Below are 15,740 nucleotides of genomic sequence, written 5' to 3'. Positions count from 1 at the left end.
GGGCTGCGGAGAGAGGAGGGAAAAGCAGAGGGAAGGAGGAAGGAAAGTGAGGAGGAGGCACTTGGTGCTCCAGTGAGACTGAGGAAGGCGGCTCCAGCAAGGACTGCAGGCCAGCCCTGCTGTGCTCCTCCTAGCCCAGCGGTGCTCCTCCCAGACCTGCCTGCTCTAAACCACACCCCCTCCTTCAGGGAAACAGGAACGCTGTCCTTTCCAAACCCTTCTCTGCCAGCCCTGCTCTAGGAACTCCCACTTGCCAAGCCTGCCAGGGAGGCAACTGCATGGCCCTCTGAGACTCAGTGTTCTCATCTGGAAAATGGGGATAATGACAACACCAAACTGCCAGGGCGTTGGGGAGCTGAGAGGTAAATGGGATGAAGACAGAGCAGGGATTTGGTTTTAAGGTTTAAATCAAAGACATTTCCTGCAGCTAAAGAGGGAATAAATTGACCTCCATCCTGTGGTCAAACCCCACATGCAAAACCTATCAATAACCCACACATTTGAAGAAACGTCCATCCCAAGTCCTTTCCCTCCAATGTGACCTTTAACAAGTCCCTTCACCCACTAAGTCTGTTTCCTTGTACATAAAATGAAGGGATGAAACTAGATCTCTTCCAACTCTGAAATTCTAAGGAATTTTATCAAATTTTTAACAAATTTTGCTTTATCAAAGGGAATTCCAAGGGATAATAGTTACTATTTAGTGACCACTTATTACTATGTGCCAGGCACATAACTTTACCTATATTATCTAATTGTGTGCTCACCATCCCTGAGGAAGCTGTCATTATTCCCACTTAGCAGATGAGAAAACAGGGGCTTGGGGAAGAAAGAAATCACCTGTGGTCACACTGGATGGTTGGATTCACACTTAGGTGTCTGTCCCAAAACGTGGGCCATTTAATTCCATCATGTGCACTGGGTGTGAATTTATTTTTACTCCATGACTAGTATTTTCCTGATTTTCCTGCCCCTGACTTCAAGGCTGTCAGAAGGCTGCTGGGGTTGAGACCACCTATAGTTGGACCAGAAGTTTGCAGAAAGTGCATCTGGCTAGCAACTGGGGTCACCGCTCATGGTCCATTGCCTTTAATCCAGTCCAGTGGGTGATTCATCCAGGGTTGGAGGTGCCTGCAGTAGTGGGATGGGATGAGGTGGGGGATATGACAGTTCTCCAAGGAATTTGGAAAGCTGGGGAAAGAGCTGCACAGGCAACATCACGTCATTGGCAAAGGTGCCAGAGAAATGTCAGAACAAAATGTGCTGGCTGAGATCTGGAGATGCAAAATCCATTCCTGGCTGCCCTGAAGCAAATCCCTCCACTTCCCAACATCCATCTCAGGCAAAGGAATTAGTCACTTGGCAGTCCTCTTCAGCACCACGGACAGTACCCAGGATTCACCTCTGGGATACCCACCTAGGCCTCAGTATACCAGGCACGATGACCAGTACCAGGGGCAAAGGAAGGAAGGGATGGCCTTGTTCCCTCATCCCTGGGAGCTCACTATCTGGGGCAAGGGAGAAGTGTGCTGTGCAAGGAAACTCACGCACACCAGGCTGCATGCTCCCTCGTGCTGCCGAAGGACTCTCCCAGCCAATGTTGGGCTTGACTTCTATTCACACATTTGGCTGTTACTGAGCAGCTGCTGTGTGCCTGGTTCTGCACCAGACCCCAGGGAGGAAGAATACAGCTAAATAAATATGGTGCTTGCCCTTGAATAGTGGGGGGACTGGAAACCAATAATTACAAGACAGATAAGCAAACAACTCACACTAATTGGGTTGCTTTATAATGTGCCAGGAGTAGGGGTGGGAGCTTGATGCATGATGATGTAAATGAAATTCCTACTTCTTTTTTTTTTTTAAAAAAGATTTATTTATTTATGCATACATGAGCTGGGGTACAGGCCAGAGGTGTGGGGGAGGGGAGTGAGAAGATTCACCAGAGACAGAGTGGGGAGCAGAACAGGCAGATCTACAGAAATACACTGCTGAGGGGAGCAGCAGGTGAGACCGGAGAGGTCTGCTGCGCCATGGGGGTCACCTCCCTGGCTAGGGATTGAACTCATGCTACTGTGGCTGCAGATAGATTCATAGTGCTGAGACTCAACCCCTTGCACCACCAGGGAGGCCCCAACTTGCTATTTCTTTTGTCCCATTTTGTAGGTTAGGCCAAGGTCAGGAGACTTGCCCACCTTATCACACAGCAATGGAGAGAATGCTGTTTTTGCACCCAGGTGGTCAGACTCTTGAATCCATGATTTAAGCCACTATCGCAGACTAGAGGACAATGGCAGGGGAAGCCAAAAAGGAGTTAATGAAGAATTCCTGGAGGAGGTGACACATGGGATGAAACTTTCCCTGATGAAGAAATAGGGAAAGGATAAAGATTTATATGAAACCCCAAAGATATAGCATCCTGCGTTGGTTCCTTGTGACTACAGCGAAGTGTGTGGGAACAGGGAGCGGAGGGGGTGGAAAACTAGAGGAACCCCAAGGGCAGGACCTTGTACTAAGCTAGGGATCTGGGCTTTCATCCCAATAAATAAATGAGTGCTCGGAGACTGCAGAGGGCTTAGAGCATGGAAAGAAGTTGATCAGATTTGTCTCCTGGAAAATGATTGACAGGCGGGGTAGACTGGACAAGGGCCTTCAGTGGGAGGGATGTCCAGCCAGCAGGCCGCTGCAGGATGCCAGGTGAGGAAGGGCGGGGGCAGACAGGATGGGACAGTGGAGCAGAGGTACGACCACAGAGCCCTTCAGAAGACATGACCTTGTCACTAAGACTGCTGGCTCTGACCTCACATCTCCTGGATTCGCAGCCAGTACAAGGAATGAGGAAGCAGCTGCTATAAACAGGTTCCTTAAAGCCATGCCCCCCTGGTCGAGCTCCCTCTTGCTAGGACCCAGTTACTCTTGCTTATACGGTTCTGACATTGTTAGGTGTCCGCTTCCCAAACCCACAGCAGAGTAGAGGGAGACAGTTTTACGGGTGGGAGAACTGTTAACAGGCAGGAACACTGAGAGAAGTAAGGAAAAATTGCTGACACTGAGAGACCAAAGCTTTTTTCAAAAGCACAGTAAAATGGCATTATTTGGTCAATTTAAAATACATCAACGCAACTTACATTAAAGTCTGCTCTTTTTTTTAAGATTTTTTTTAAAGATTTATTTCTTTATTTATACAAGCACTGGGCACAGTCAGAAGTGTGGGAGGGTGAGAGAATTCACGAGAGCCAGAGCGGGGAACAGAACAGGCAGAGTGATGAAACACACTGCTGAGGGGAGCAGCGGTTGCAGGAGAGGTCTGCGCGCCATGTGGGACCCTCGCCGGCGGGCCGGGCATGGAACCGGTGCTGCAGAGGCTGCAGGCACTTCACAGCCCAGCGCTCAACCACTGTGCCACCAGGGGAGGCCCTAAAGTCTGCTCATTTAATAAAGTTCAGAAATAGGTCATATTTTTTAAAAGAGTTCCATCCAAAGGCTAAAGTGAAACTTGAAAGTTTGAGTATAAAAGAGCAAACCTCGGCATTACAGACTGGCTAATTGCTCCTGGGAACCCACTACCAAGACCGTCCTGGGCTTGTAATTTCAGAATACCTTGTCCCTCTCATCAGCGCACTGGTCCTCACGCACCCCTTAAGATGAAAATAGGCAGAAGAGCCATCCCCGTGTCACAGAAGAAGACACCCCAGTTCCTCTTTTCACAACCTTCCTGTAAGGGCAGGAATAGACACGGTGCAGGTTTTCTAGGATCCAGCAGACTGGGTAAAGGAGACAGAGTCCTCAGTGGTTTTGCAGGTTTTTATTGGGATTACCAGGTACACAGCAGGCAGGGATACTGGGGGGCTGGGAGGCCTGCTAGCCTCCCAGCCCCCAGCAGGTCTTCACTCTATGGGCTCTCCAGCCTTCTCTTAGTTTCTGCTTTTCTTGCTTCTCTCTCGGCTTCTCTTTCAGCTTCTCCTGCTTCTTTCTCTGCTTCTTGGCTTCTGCTGGTGTCCCCGTGACACCGACTTTAAAAGCCCAGTCTTAGCCCAGGTGAATCCCAGGTGAATCTACCTATGCCCACACCCTACTCCAGGTGCCCGCCATCAGGCATGCATTCAGGACCGCAAGGATCCATCATCTGTCCTGATGGCGGGAGGGCAGAAAAGCCTGACATTTTTCCTTACCCTACGCTTTCCAAACAGCTCTTCCTGTGGGGTCAGGCTAGGGTGCCATCTCCTGACAGGCTGCCCAGGGCTTGCCTTTCCTCCCAGTCCTTCCTAGATGGGCCACACCCATTTACAGGTGCCAGACACCTGCTGCGGTTGATTGGTTGGAGACGTGGCCCTGAGCAGCGGTCCCCTCTTCCATTGGTCTACTGGGATGACACCACAGAGGACATTTGCATACTTGTCGACCAATCAACACCCAGTCTTCCAGGTGAGTCCCTCTCTCTGTGGGCGGAGCCCTCTCCTGGGATGAGTCCAAGGCGGTCAGAACAGAACTGCCTTTGCTTGAGGCCTCTCTGAGGCCAGGCAGGTGCTGTTTGGGCTCATCTTCTCTCACTGAATGCGCACAACTGGCTGAGGTAAGAAATGTGCTAATTCCCGTTTCTGAAGTTGAAAGATTTGGCCAAGACAGTGCTGACAGTAAGTGGTCTCATGGGAGCCTAGCAGGGCTTCACCCTCAGAGGCGTCTCTTCCAGAACCCTTGCCTACTGCCCTGCACATACTTGCTGGCTGGGAGGCTTGCTCAGTGTGTGTGTGTGCCATCAGAGAAGGGAGCTGGTAAGGAGCTTCCTGCCAGGGAGCAGTACCCCCTGGCCTCACACTTGGAGGCCACTTGGAGTACCTTCTGGAGAGCACTAAGCTGGGACCCAGGGCAGGATAGGCCAGTCTTGTTGCCAAGATGCTGCATGACCTGGGCCACTGTGTGATTAGTCAGCCCTGAGGGCTCTCCCCACCTGGCTTCCATGAAGCTGGCTTTCCAGGCTTAAAGATGGCAGATGCCAGGTGGACACAGATGAGGAGACATAAATTCAGCCTCATGGCAGCCTCCTAGCTAACACATGGAGGCTAACTCCATGTTAGCCTCATGGCTAACTCAAGGTGAAGAACTCCAGCTGGAGCCCAGTCACAACCACTTTCCTCTGCATCCAGCCACCTCCTGTCACTGAGCCATCATATAGGAGACACCATGAAATCAATTCAATGACTAGCAGTCAGAGTGGACTTCCTGGGGGTGGTGATAATTGAACTGGGCTGTGTCACCTGACTGATTGGGTGGACTGACTGTGGATGGTAGAGCATGCCAGGTGAAGGGAATAGCAAAATCAAAGAAACAGAGATGGGGCCGTTTGCCTCGAGGTGGAGACTACCATCACTGAGGTCCATGGCTAAGTGACTCAGAAAGTGATGTGGGAAACACGAGGTCCTGGTATGGAACCACTCCTGCTGTGTCTGCTGGGCAGGGCACAGTGTGATCCCCCCAAACTTCCACTCTCATCAAAGCCCAGAAATCCTGACCCTTAACCAGGCCTAGCACCTGCAGGTCCTGGAAGCCTAGTCTCAATTCTGCAAGCAGGCCTTTAGCTCCCTCTGGTGGTTAATATGTGACGTGCCAGAGGCTGGCCCTCAGGCTAAGGGAGAAGCCTGGAGGGGGAAGAGGAGAAAGTGAGAAGAGAGTTGAGAAGAGGAAGAAGAAAGGACGGTTTTGTAGTCTGTATGGATCACCATGTGCTTTGGTAAGAGACAAGAGACACATTAATCTTGTTCTTACCCATGAGCAGCTACACACAGCCCCTCCCTAAACCTCAGTGGAGTGATCTGTAAAATGGGCGTAAATAATGCCAACCACAGCTGTTTGTTTGGTGGTGGATGGAAACTAGACTTTTAGTGGAGCTCATGATGCAGCACTGAATACAGATTTCAAGCCATAATGCTGTACACTGAAACCATTGTTACCGCAATAGGAATGCAGAGTGTGTCTGTGTCTAAAACCTCAACCTTCCATTGTTACCTTTGGTGAGATGTTGGCTGAGGGGCTCGTCGGAGACTTCTGGGTGCAGGAAATGATCCCCAACACAGCAGTGGTCACATGGTTGTAAAAAGTCACTGAGTGGTCCACTCCAGCTTGTACATTTCACTGTAAATGTTGTACCTCCATTGAAAATGAACAATAATAATGTTGACTTCATAGGGTTTTGTGGGGGCTGAGATCATGCAAGAAAGGGGTTTAACCAAGTATCTGGTACAGAGAAGGATGTGGTAAGGGTCATGATCTCCGCTGTGGTCACCAGACTCTCACAAATATAGCTAAACTTTCAGTTTTACAACAATCTGTGAGTTGACCTTACATTTATAGCTGAAGAATTGAGGCTTGGCCAAAAAGTGCTTCACACCCTAGACCTTTTTGCCTGGACTGTGCCCTCAAACTAGGATGGGCTGAGCAAGGCCCAAGGTGTCAGGCTGTCTGGTAGGTTTGGGGTCACTGTACACAGCAGAGCACCAGGTCAAGGTCTTAGCCAATGAGTTCCCAGGAGACCTCTGCTTTTTGGGTTACAAGACACCAGAGGGAACCCTCCCAAGCAGAGCAGGAGAGAAAGGGCCAAGTGGCCTGCAGATAGGAAGACAGAAGAGGGCATTCTGGGAGGGTCGGGTAAACAGGAGAACCAGGCAGATCTGGGTCCTCATCCAGGCTCTGCTGAGAGATCAGGACCATGGGATCAGTTTTCTCATCTGCTAAATGGGGCAAGATTTTATATCCTTCCTGCCACCCGGGCTTGCTGTGAGAGCTGAGTGGCCCTGGGGGGTGAAGACACTCAGCTTCTCACAGTGGCTCTGCAGGATGGATGAGAGTCTCTCAATTGTACAGATGGAAACTGAAGCTCAAATGTTGCACACCCTCCAGCTCCCTGCTTAGACCTCAGCCCCAAGCTGAGCTGTGGCCTCACATCTTGGGAAAGAAAGAAAGAGGAGCAAGGTCTGGGGGTGAGGGAACCTGAAGCCAGGCCAGATCTTGGCGCTGCAGATTAAATGGGATGATGTATATGACAGACAGACAGATGGGGCACCCCCGAACATGGGACAGCCCTCTGGTTAATTCAAATCAGGCACACAGCCTTGGCTCCCACAGCCGCAACTGACCCTCCCCTGAGCCCCTCCTCTCAGCGGGGGTCACACCAGAACCCCTGGATGGAACTGCTTCCCAGCCCCAGGTCGCCTCTAGGATGGCCTGTCCCATCAACCAGCTGTGGCTCCAGCCCGCCACCTAGTGGCCAGAGTGAGAGTCACCAGGACGGCGGGCCCGACTCAGGGCCATGCTGGCCTCTGCTTGGCGCCCGAACTCTGATGGACACTGACTGCAAGCCCCCTACCAAGTGCCTGTCGCTAAGTTCCAGGGTACAGAGTGGACAAAACAAGAGTTCTCTCCAAGGGTCAGGGCCAGGCAGCTCCGAGACCATGAGGTCAGGTTTGCTCCTGACAGAACATTCTAACAATTTCCTCTGGAGAACATGGGGCCCAAGGCACAGGCAGGAGCTGGTGCCACAGTCTCAGGTGTGCACCAAGTCACCCATTTTCACACTTTCTTCCAGGTTTCCTTCTGAGCTCCTCTTCCTCCTGGGTTTACCATGGGTCATGCGGAACAGAGAGGGTTTCTGCAGCCTTAAGACAGGGAGAAAAAGATTTCTGGGGGTCACCTCAGGACTCAGCTGGTTCCTGAACTCAGGAGGCCCGTGCTTCTGTGCCTGCTGGGCTCAGGAGTCTCTGCCCAGGCTTCCAGCATCAGGTTGAGATCCAGCCTCAAGATGCCCAAAGTCATTCCCCTTGAAGGCCCTGCCATCTCTTGGGGTGCACCAGGGCACGGCACTGGCTCCCCGCTGCTCTGTGGTCCTGTACTCCTGCTCTCTGTGCAGTCTGGGGTCAGTTCCTCTTTTCTGTGTGGCTTCTGTCACCCGCCGTCCTCTCCAGATACTGTTGTCCTGTTCCAACCCAGTCCACACCCACGCCGGGCTGCCCGCTGTCCTCCAGAGGGAGAAATGCCAGAGAAAGAGGCTAAAGAGTGAGCCCTGAGTGGAAAAGCTTTGCTGCCAGCAGGGAAGCCTGTCCAGAGCAGAATCCAGTCTCAGGATGAGGTCCCGGGAAGGAGAAATGGCATGGGTTGGTTAAAACCGAAAGACTGAACCCCTCAGCCCCAGAGCAGGAAAGCAGAGCCGCGGAGTGTGGCTGCCTGGCCGACCATGAGGGCACTGCATGTTGGGGGGGGGTGTGGCTGGCTGAAGTCCTGCTGGGGTGCCCCCTGGGGACAGGGCATGGGATCCTCACCAAGCACGGGATGCAGGCCTAGGCACCAGGTTAGAAGTGTGATGCTCAGGGTGGGGCAGCACGGGGGGCAGGGAGTGTGATGCCCTGATGTGCCGTCGGGGCTATACCCAGGCGACCAGGTCCCAGTGGTCAAGATGCCAACAGACACCCCAGCCGATGAAGGGACTCAAAGGCGATGGCAGCTGTGTCAGACCTTCCTGGCTCGACACTGGTGTCCTCCATCTGCTCCCTGGGGCAGGCCATGTCCCGTGCGGTAATTACAGCGCTTGCATCTTAGCCTATTTGGGGGCAAATTCCTAATTGATAAAGCAAAAAGGAGTGCGGACAAAACTACCTTTGCCCAAATGCCCCCCTAACATCCGTGCATGGGTTTGTGTGCAAGTGAGAAGTGACTGTAATGAAAAGGAAAGGCGGAGAAGCAGGCACGACAGAAGCCAGAGCGGGCGCGGGGCCTCCACACCAGCCCCTTCATGCAAACAGGCAGCCCCTGGCTGGGCCGAGGACGGGCAGGGACGGGCAGGGACGGGCTTGCGAACTAGCTTCTCCCCTGCTTTCCTATGACTCCTGTAAAATCGTGCTGTGTGAGCAGATCTGCGCACCCTCCGTGCTGTGTTGGGCACAGAGTGAAGGGTCCCAGCGCCGCTCCTGACCCACAGCGCTGCTGGGCAACTGAGCTGGTCTCAGTCCTGGCCCCGCATGATCACACCCACGCGCGAGGCTCCTTTTCAGCAGGACGCATCTAGCTCGTATCCAGCAACGTGTGTGCATTTTGTCACATTGTGCTGTGCCAGTTCCTCCTGAGGGGTCCCCTCTGCCCCAGTTGCCCTCGGCTCTTACTCAGGCCCCCCAAACCTCCCCAGGATCTAGCACCTTCAAGTAGGGGCCTCGGGGCCTGGATTGGTACAGGTCCTGCTCAAGCTCTGGGCTGGAGTCTGCTTCAATGGGAGGGTCCCCTGGGCTGGGAGGATGAATTTGCCGGAAATCCCTGGCCTGGGTCATGTGGAGTGGAGGACCCAGCATCTGCTTTCAGCCGCACATCCTGCGGAGCCCGCGGGGCCCTTGCTCAGCCTGGGTTCTGGTGCCTATCCTTAGGGATAGATTCTGGATGCAGTGACATCTTCCTGGTGGGCTTGCACACCCCAGAGGTGGGCATAAGGATGAGCTGATCCCAAGAGGGAGCGGAGCAGCTGTGTTTGAAATCCTCACACCTATCTCCTCCCAGGCCTGCCTTGCACTTTAGTGGAGCCCCTGGCCCAGCACCCCTCAGACTAGGTCCCAGGCCCTCTCCCCCAGCACTTTCTCAACTTCCCCCCTAAATGCCTGGCATGCCAAGAAGGGACATTTTCCTGGCAGGCCAGGCAACCCGCCCAGAGCAGCTGACACAAGTGTGAAATTTCTTTGAAGTCTTGGGTTTTGTCTCAGAATTACACACAGTTTCTGATTCTATTCCATAATGTTTCCATTTTTGTTTAAATCTAAAAATAGTGCTTTAAATTACTTCCACTCAAGAAAAGCGACTCTCCAGGAAGATGGCAGGCTCATTCTGTGGCTTCACAGACACCCTGGGCTCCCTGCCACCAAACTCCGGGCACTCACTCGAGATGAAATGAGGCCGATTTGGGATGGGAGAAGGAAGTTCTTTCTGAGTCAGGTCTCCCAGAGCACAAGGCCCACTGGGGCAGATAGTGAGCTCCCTGTCACTGGGAGCATGTAAACATAAGCTGGTGACCACCTGGTAGGGGGTGGGTAGCAGGACAGGCACTGGATGGGAGGAGTGGGCTCAGTGTCTCATAGAATTTCTTCCCTTTCTGAGTCTCTGATTCCATAATATTATTCCATAATATTCTCTGAACCCTGCCCAGGGATGTCCAAAGTCCCCTCTGCAGCTAGAAGTGCTGCAAGTGAGCAGGGGGGTGTCTGTGCCCCGTGAGACCTGTTCTCCACACCAGCGTAGTGATTGGCCAGCCACATGTTAGGCTCCTAGGTACTGGGAGACCCAAACTGACCCTGTCTGAAGCGTCCATTATTGCTGTGGCTCATTCCCTTTTGGGCAAACAGCCCTGGAGGTGAGAACATACACAGTTGGCAATGCGTGAAGAATCTCTCATCCCCTTTCTAGATGGGGGCAACTGCTCCCCCAAAAAAGAAAAGTCTCCCGAGACCACAGCCAAGAAGTGGAGGCCAAGTGTAGGAGTTAGGCGCAGGGGGCCCCCTAGTACAATGTACTCGTGGAGACATTGACTCCCCACATCTCCCCCCAACCCTGATTGATATCACCAAGAAAATGTGTAAGTTGGGGGAGGTGGGGGAGCATAAGGTGGGGATGGCAGTAGCATCCGATGTTAGATTAAAGCGAAGAATCAAGTACCCACTGGTTCTTGATCTCATAGATGGCACAGGTTGGAGACAGACCCTGAAAGTAGAATGCAATCCAACCCCAAGCATCTGGCCAGCAGATGCAGCCACCTGTGATGTCCAGAAGAGGACAGATCTCGCTGCCCTGGCCATCCAGGAGCAAGTACCTCAACAAACAGCTCGGGCTATGCCAGCTGGTGGCTGCTGGCTCGGGGGGGGCCTCAGCTGCACAACCTAGGGCACTGCAGACCCAGCCTGGCACCTGCAGATCACTTTGTTTGAAGAGACTTGTCTTCAGTTGTCCAGCAGAGGGCAGTAAAGTGTTCCAAGGCAGTGGCACCTTTTCTGATTTGCAGGGAAGCATGCGCCTTTGGCAGCAGGAAACTTGGAAATAACTCTTTGGGTGTAAATCTAAGAGTAAGATCCACTTTTTCTATTTATGTAACTTTAACTTTTTTATATAACTTTAATTTTAAACAAAGGAATATGTCCTTTTTTTCAACACCAGGGACTTCCTCTCCATCTCTCCAAGTGCAGCTACCTGCAACCACTTGAGGTGTTTTGTTGTTTAAGTACCTGCCTGTCATCCTCGTTCTTGATTTCATTTTAGACATGATCTTTGATTTACTATCAGAGATGATGAAGGTTTACCTTTCTTAGAATCTGCAAGCTCCCCCCACCCTTGCAAATACACACACACACACACACACACACACACACACACACACACACACTTCTCTCCCACCTTCATTATCTCACTATTTGATTGAACATTCCAGGCATCTGCTTGCCTACAATATTTCTTACATCTCTTGACTGCTGAAAGACCTTATTTACCATCATGATTTTCTATACCACGTTGCTTCTAGCAGAAGTCGGCAGTGGACTTGGCCATGGAAGTCACCAGTTATGCTACTGCGGGATCCATCATCCCGAAGCAGGCGGCCCGGTTGGAAAGTGGAATGGCCTTGGGGGAAAGTCAGTTAAATACTCCTGGAGAGACCACAACCTGAGGGCTGAGGCACTGCCTTTCATTTGGCAGCCAGTGTAGGGCATTTGCCCACCCCGTCCACAATAATGGGGCCAAAAATACGGATAGGAGCAACTTCTCTCACTGTCAGACCCAATAACCATTTACAGAATTTTGAATTCTGAGCTCCACAATGTTGACGCCCGCTGGTTTGGAAGTCTTTGATCCCAAGAGAGGCGTGTCTCCCTGTGGGACTCGGAGATGGGCCCATCCAGGCCCTGAGTTCTTCCTGCCATTAAGCCAACAGGCACAAAAGGGGGTGACGCTACTGTCTAGCACCCTCAGGGCCAGTGATAACCGGCTGCTCCTCCACAGTGGATGGACAATATGGAAAACACAGAGGACTTCTTGGGGACACCACTTTGCTCTTCCATGGCCAATAGTGAAAGTGGGTGTAAAGCTACAGCAAGCAAGAGCGGCAGGACCACTGGACATCCAGCTCTTGGGGAAGGAAGTTCTGAGTCCCCACAACCAATGAAGGTTTTGACCAAGGGAAAATGGAACATGGTATAGGTAGGAGAAGGGAATTATTACAATCAACTATAGCCTAGGAGCCAGGAGGAGAGGCAAGGACTATAAACACCATACCTGTTTTCTTTTTGCTTATTATGTGTATATATATATATATTTGTATATATTACTAGTTTCTTTTTTAGTATCTCTTTTCCATTGTGACTATATTAAAGGGTTGTTGATGACTGTTAATTTTGCAGTGTAATCTTGAGGTTATACAAGAGTCACACGAGACTGTAATTCAGTTAGAGGAGTAATTAGTATCCCCACAGAGAGATTCTGTTGCTGTCATCCCTGGGCCAGAAAAAAAAAAAAATGCATGTCAGGACTTCATGTCTCCCCTTTGGAATCTCTCTCCCATGCTCTGCTGGGGTTCTGGGCTTAATCTGAAAATGTTACTTCACATTTGTCAGCTTCTTCCCTTTGAGGGTGGCTGGCAGGAGAGCAGATGTCACAGGTCAGGAGAAGTGACTTCCTCCTTCTTGCTTATGTCCATTCTTGTCCTGGGTGATGCCTCTTGACCTTGGCAGTGGCAGTGGGTTCTGGGAGATGTTGGTTCCACTGTCCAGTTTCTTTCAGTGCTCCCCAAACCAGCTGCATTGCATCCCTTTGGAGGTGTCCAGCACCAATTGGACAGTGCCTCCTGCTTAGAAGCCAGTGTCCCAGCTCTCTGGGGCTCACCTCTGAGCCCCTGAGGGGTCATTAGTGGCCACACAACAGCCACTTCTCAGAATACAAAAGCTGTGTGGGGCCCTCCTTTGAGCTCTGGGGACTCTGTGCCAGGCAGGCAGCATCCCCTCCAAGAGGGTTGGAACCCCAACCTGTAGGACCCACCTCCAAAAACCTTTTTCCTCCCCTAACCCCTAGTGGGGTAGTAGGTGCCTTCCTTTCCACTTCCTCTGAGTATCTGGTGTGTTCTTTCAGTCCTCCAGGGCTTGATTAACTGACACCCTCTGGTTTTCCTTCTGTGGTAAACTAGTGTGCTTTCTGTTTTCATGTGGATGAATCCCAACTGATAGCCATAGTACAGAAATATGGCTAATCCAACTGTTAGGATGTAGAAAAAAAGTAGGAGAAATATTATGCTCAAATTCTTATAAAAACTTTAATTACCAAATATTTTGTGATATATTTTACAAGAATTGAGTAGGAGCTAGATGAAGAAAACCTATAAAATGTTAGTTAGCAAATAAAATATAACCTGAAACAATGGAGACACGTATCATTATGGGAAGAAAGCATTATTTTATAGAGACATCAACAATTACCCATATAAGTCTACATAAGTAATGAAATTCCATTCAATATCTCTTGGATATTTTTTATTTTATTTATTTTTTAAAGATTTATTTATTCATGCATACAAGAGCTGGGGCACAGGCCAGAGGTGTGGGGGGTGAGAGGATTCACCAGAAACAGAGCAGGGAACAGAACACGTGGATTGACTGAAACACACTGCTGAGGGGAGCAGCGGGCGAGCAGGAGAGGTCTGCTGTGCCATGTGGGTCAGCTCCCTGGCCAGGGATGGAACTCGTGCTGCAGTAGTTGCTGATCTGCCTATAGCTTCATAGTGCTGAGATTTAACCCCTTGTGCCACCAGGGAGGTCCCCTCTCTTGGATATTTTTTAAAGCGCAACCCAAGTAAGTCTAAATTTTACCTGGAGGAATGAATTATTAATAGACATAAAATACTGACAAGAAGGAGAAGTTGCATGGAAGTTATTAAAATGCATTACAAAAATATAGCAATCAAAAGAGAGTGGTTTGTTTCCCCAGTAATGGTAAAACGGTTCTCATTGAGTTAAATGTTCCTTCAGGTAACAATAATACTGAAAAGATACTTTAAAAACTGCTTGAAGGCTCTAAATACTGGGAAAAAAAATTCCAGAATTGCATATCCAGAAAAAAATCCTTCAAACATATGAGAGAGACATTTCAAATAAATGAAAATAGAGAATTCACTACCGGCAGATTTGCTACTCAAGAAATACTAAAGTCTGGGCCTCCCTGGTGGCACAAGAGGTTAGGACGCAATCTGTGAAGCTATCCGCAGCCACTGCAGCACAAGTTCGATCCCTTGCTGGGGAGCTGCCCACATGGCGCAGCAGACCTCTTCTGACTTGCCCGCTGCTCCCCTCAATCCACCTGTCCTGCTCCCCAGTCTGTCTCTGGTGAATCCTCTCACCCACTGACCTCTGGCCTGCAACCCGTTCTTGTATGCATAAATAAAAAAATCTTTTTTTTAAAAGGCATAAATAAAGCAAAAGTCATAGTATTATTTAGGGCTTTATAATGGATAGAGTAGCAATATCTATGATAAAATTAACACAAAGGAAAGGAGATTGTTACACAGTTCTTATGTTTCATGTAAAGGGATACAGACAGTATCTCTGATAAGCTAAGGATATTGAAATCCCTAGCATAAATACTACAAAATCATGTGAAGAAGATTATCAAAAAGGTCAAAAGAGAAGTCAAAGTATTATTTTTAAATGTTTAATTAACTCAAAAGATAACAGGAAAGGAGAAACAGATGGTCAGAGGGCGTATGAAACAAATAGAAAATAAATAGCAAATTGATAGTCCTGCATTCGGCTATATCAGTAATTGTGTAAAATGCAAATGGATTAAACACTCCAGTTTAGAGTTTACCAAACTGACTAAAAAAGCATGAACCAATGACATGCTAAATTTAAGAGACTTTTTTTCAATATAAAAATATAATTAGGTTAAAAGTGAAAAAAATTGTAAAAGATACATTATGTAAGCAGTAGGAAGCTGGAGCTGTGACATTGATATCAGGTTAAATACATTTAAAAATAAACAGTGTCAGTTGAGCTAAGGAGCATTTCACAGTATTAAAGGTGACAATTTATTGGAAAGACATAGCAATCACAAATGTATAAGAACCTAGTAATATAGCTTTATATATATATATATATATATATATTTAAAGATTTATTTACTTATACAAGCACTGGGTACAGTCAGAAGCGTGGGAGGGTGAGAGAATTCACCAGAACCAGAGCGGGGAACAGAACAGGTAGACTGACGAAACACACTGCTGAGGGGAGTAGCGGGCGAGACAGGAGAGGTCTGTTGCGCTATGTGGGACCCTCGCCTGCGGCCAGGGATCAAACCAGCACTGCAGAGGCTGCGGGCAGCTTTGCAGCCCAGCGCTCAACTGCTGCACCACCAGGGGAGGCCCAGATTTATATATATATTTAAAGATTTATTTATGAATACAAGAACTGGAGTAGACCAGTGTTGCAGGGGATGAGAGGATTCACCAGAGACAGAGTGGGGAGCAGAACGGGTGGATCTACTGAAATACACTGCTGAGGGGAGCAGCAGGAGAGACAGGAGAGGTCTGCAGCGCCATGTGGGTCAGCTCCCTGGCCAAGAGCTGTGGCTACAGATAGCTTCATAGTGCTGACACTTAACCCCTTGCACCACCAGGGAGGCCCCTAATATAGCTTTAATATACAGGAGGGGGAAGAAAAGCCTAACAAACTAAGGGGAGAACTAGATCA

At 49.7% G+C, this 15,740-nt stretch overlaps 1 protein-coding gene across 2 annotated transcripts in view; it reads left to right on the top strand.

Moving 5' to 3' along the window:
- Positions 1 to 4,429: 4,429 nt before the first annotated feature.
- PRDM11 (PR/SET domain 11) overlaps positions 4,430 to 15,740 on the top strand; it is a 99,523-nt gene continuing 88,212 nt past the window's right edge. For both annotated transcript variants that reach the window (XM_054699249.1, XM_054699250.1), the window contains exon 1: positions 4,430 to 4,573. The gene's annotated coding sequence lies outside the window, so the exon portion shown is untranslated. The remainder of the gene's footprint in view (positions 4,574 to 15,740) is intronic.

The sequence above is a fragment of the Talpa occidentalis genome, unplaced genomic scaffold, assembly GCF_014898055.3.
Source record: "Talpa occidentalis isolate TD23 unplaced genomic scaffold, MPIMG_talOcc4v2.1 talOcc4.3, whole genome shotgun sequence".
In the NCBI taxonomy this organism is placed as follows: domain Eukaryota; kingdom Metazoa; phylum Chordata; class Mammalia; order Eulipotyphla; family Talpidae; genus Talpa; species Talpa occidentalis.
This window is presented reverse-complemented; position numbering and strand designations above follow the sequence as displayed.